This window comes from Nannospalax galili, unplaced genomic scaffold (assembly GCF_000622305.1).
Source record: "Nannospalax galili isolate Female #2095 unplaced genomic scaffold, S.galili_v1.0 scaffold945, whole genome shotgun sequence".
Lineage (NCBI taxonomy): Eukaryota > Metazoa > Chordata > Mammalia > Rodentia > Spalacidae > Nannospalax > Nannospalax galili.
Genome location: NW_008352650.1, coordinates 1,474,278 through 1,478,422, shown reverse-complemented (window position 1 = coordinate 1,478,422; position 4,145 = coordinate 1,474,278).

The following is a 4,145-nucleotide window of genomic DNA, read 5'->3' as shown; positions in this document are numbered from 1 at the left end:
AAAAGGAAGAAAGAAAGAAGAAGAAATCTGTCTTGTGTGTGGGCCCCTCCGGGTTTCGGCGTGCGACGGGGGCACCCGAGAGCAAAATGCAAGGGCGGGTGTGGCGGGGCGCATCCCCGGGGCCAAGGGGACCCGCGGCGAGAGCTTGGGCGAACGAAACCCAAATAAAAACCACCCGGTCCGCCCAGGCCGTTGTGAGCGCGTGTGGGCGGCGGCGGCGGGCGGTGGCAGCGGCTCCAAAGACCGTACTTGAAATCTGGTCCCGGGGGCGCCGATCTCCAGGCCTGCGGAGCCTCGCGCCCGAGCGCCGGGCGGGGGCCGAGTGGGCTCCTCGGGGCCAGCCTGGAGCGGCGGCCAGGGGATAACCCAGCCCACGTAGCAGTCACCCACGCGTCGCGCTTTAGCGCCTGCCACCCCGGCGTGCCGCAATGCGGAGGCGCGGCCCTGCAGGCGACGCCGATGTGGCCCCGAGGGTGCCCAGGTGCTGCCCAAGGGCCACTGCCTCGCGGAGCTTCGGGCCCTCGGCCCCGCCCGAGCCCTCGGCCAGTCCGGCCGGGTCTGAACCTCGCGGTTCTTGGGGTGGGATCTGGGGTGGTCGTAGGCTTCGCGCTGCAAATGAAAACAGATCCTTCGCCGGCTGCGTAGCAGAGCAGAAAGCACGCTGCGCTCGAAGGGGCGCGCCTAGGCACAAAGCCTCCAGTCCCTGGAGCCTGGAGGGGAGATGTGCGGGGATCCCGCCTAGTCTTTCCCCACCCCAGATCTCTCCTACCCGGCCAGCGCCTCCTAATCTAAGCCGCCGCTTAAAATACAGTATCAAGCTCCAAAGACAATTACCCCACTAAGGACGCAGAGAAAGGAACCCTTGCCAACGCCGGGCAGATTGGTAGTCATTCCTAGAGAAATCCCCTGAGCTATCTGAAATCCACCTGGGGCAGCTGGTCCCGGAAGCCGCGGGCCGCCCCTTCCCAGCACTGCCCGGAGCTGGGCTCGGTGGGTGGCGGTGGCAATCTCCGCGCGGCGAGAATGCATTTCCCGAGAGGGTTCCTTTAAGAAGTTTTATGTCCCGGGGTTGGCGCGGGGCTTGCCTGGACTCTGAGTAAAAGTTCCCGGCTTCTCCAGGGTCGGCTCCTTTGCCCTACCCATCTAGCCTTCATTTGGGGCGAGGGAACTTCGCTCCTCTCTTGGGGCCCCTGAAGGACCCAGCCTGCGGTGATAATCAGGAGAGCTTCGGTTTTGAAGGGGAGCTCATACACCTACCTGGCCACATTTGGGAGGGAGGGAGCAGTTTCAAATGCACTGGACTAAAGACTCTTATCAAGTCTCCCTTGGGGTTCTGGGCACATCACCATTGGAGGACGGGGCCCCAGCTCTGAGAATCCCAGTCTCTCCTGTGGTTCCCCCAGAGGGGCCAAGACGGGAGATTGGGAAGGTGGGGGTGGCCCCAGGGGAGGCTTTCTGAGAAGGACTTGGGCATATCAGGGGACTGGCCTCCCCTCCTGGGCCACCCCTGGGGCTTCTGTCCCTGTCATCTGTTCCTGCTGGCCTGAACCTGAGTGCCCCCCCCACAGCCAACTGTCAGGTGAGGGGTGGTTTAGGTCCCCACCAGGTTAGGATAGGGATCCAGGACTCAGTCTCTCTTTATCTGCCTATCCTCTATAGGACAAATACCTCCACAAGAGAAGAGAATTACTTCACTGGCAAGTGTTCTGGTCACTTTCTAAACTGTCCACAGAAAGGCCTGAGGGTGTCAGGGGTCCTTTCTGGGTGCCCCTCCAGCACTGTTAGGTAGCACGGAGGTACTCCTCACCAGCCGAGGTGCCTAGATCCACAAAAGATCCCGTGTGCCAACGGGTGGGAAGCCCTCCTTCCTCAGACTGTAGCCTGGTTCCTGTGCAAACTCGGTGTCGGGACACGGGGTCCCACCCAGTGCCCCCCCAAGGTCCCACTCTTGGGCCCCCAGGGCCCTGGATCCAGCGCCCGACATAGTCCAACGCTCCTGGTGGCTGGAAGCCTCCCCCGCTGGTGCCGGCTGGCTGCTGCCGGCCCTCCCCTGAAGCCCCGGATCTGGACTCCGCGGAAACACCCATAGTAAACAGATTTTCCTGGGGATTTTTGAGCAAAGGGACCGGCATTATCAGGAAGCTCAGCCTCTTGCCAGACCAAGGGGCTGGCCTACACAAAGTTGCTGTAGATCTTCTGACTGACTGGCAGCCTGAACCGCCTGGATGGCTCAGGGTGGAGAGGGCTGTCGAGGTTGGAGAGTGCTGTCGCGGTGACAGCGCTTCGCCCTGACTTTGAGGACCCCTCTCTTTGAGACTGGGCTGTCTCGAAACATTTTCTCCACATAAGCACGCGTTGGGGGGTGAAAATGTACAGGCACGGGGGGAGGGGCTTTTCTCGAGCCCCTCTAGCCCTAAGAATTGTGGTGAGTGAAAGCAGCCTCACCCCATCTTGCCCTTCCTTCCCGCTTCTTGGGGAATCCTGGGTTTGGGCCTCAAGGTCCTCCAGCACCAGTCGCTGTACCCTGAGCCCCTCTCTCTGTTGGCTCCACCCCAACACTCCCTTGAGGGTGAACACTAAAATCCCAGGCAGCAGCGGGAACAGCCAAGGCCACGGTGTTGCAAAGTAGAGCCGCACAGTGAAGTCAACGTGTGTATTCAACGCTAGACGGTCTGCGGACTTCTCCGGGATTCCTGGGTAACAAGGAACACAAGCCCTGGCAGGCTTTGGGGGTTCGCTTCTGCACCTGGCCCTCCCCAGGTCGACCCAGCAGCGGTGCCCATCAGGCATTTGGGGAGTCATTCAAAGCAGAAGCGGGGACCCGGATGACTCTTTGCCCTCTCCCTCGCTCGAGCCTCTCTCCTCTTTTGCTCTTTCTCTGCCTCCCCGGACGCGCAGCCAAGGGATTGTGCAAGCTTCCTGCTCGTCGTCCTTCAGGAGCCCGGAGCTGGGGCCGGGACACACTACAGGCCAGGCGCACCCTTACCCCTCCTATTCAACCATGCCCGCTCTGTCGGGTCCAGCCACCGCGACCCCACGGAGCTCGCGGACCCACCCGGGGCGCCCTCGGGAGGCCACGCGTGGTGCAGCAGCTCCCCCAGCCGGACGCTGGAACTGTATGCGTTGGAACGCGCCGTCTCGCAGGGGGCCCGAGGTGCTAAACTTCACACTCCCCGGGCTGTCCAAGACCAGGGGATGGAAATTCACGAGGAATGCATGGCTCCCAGGCCATTCCGTGCACCGTCTCGAGGTCCACTCTCCCCCTATCCCTCAGCCTCAATCTCTTCTTGGCCCTCCCCGACTCCCTTTTTTGAGGTCCTTCCCAGAACCCCAAGAAGTCTCCTTGGGCTTCCAAGCAGACGTGGGCATCCCCTGCATTCTCATTCTCTCTCTCTCTCTTCTCTCTCTCTCCTCTCTCTCCTCTCTCTCTCTCTCTCTCTCTCTCTCTCTCTCTCTCTCTCTCTCGTCCTCCCTGCCCCGCCAAAGAGTGAGCGAAGCATAAATTCGGAGCGGGTCAGAATCCCGGGTAAAACTGGATTCGGAGACCCTGGCTGGTGAGTGGTGAGGTAGTTGAGCGCCAACGTCCCAGGGCCGGCGGCTCCTTTGTCCCTGTCCGCATCCTCCGTGTTCCTTCGCGTCCAGTCTTCTCGCTCTTTCCCTCCCTTCCTCGCCTTCCTAAATGCCCAGAGCCTAGCGGGGCGGGGCAGCGGGCACGGAGGGTGGGGGCGCCAGTTGCCCCCGCCCCGATTCCGCCCCCTGCCGGAGGTGTCCCGGTGCTTCCAGAACTCGAGTTGGTCGCAATGTGGAGCAACTGTAAAGTGCAGCGGATGCCTCGGTGGCCCCCAGCAGGGGTCCCCGGGCCGTGCACACCGAGAACCAGCGGCCGGGGGTGGGGCGAGGTGGGGAGGCCCGCGTGCCCGGCTGCGGACCGGACTCGGCCCCCGTCGAGGTGCCCACGCGGCCGCCTGGGTTGACACACCTCTCCTCCGCGGCCCCAGCTCGCTCGCCCCGCTCTCAGATCCCTCCCCTGCACCTCCCGGCGCCCTCCTCTTCTCCCGGCCTCCTCCCGCGCCCTCCTCCACCTCCCCCGCCGCCCATGCCCGGGGCCTCCGGTAGGCCGGGCTGCGCCAATCCGAGCCGTGGCC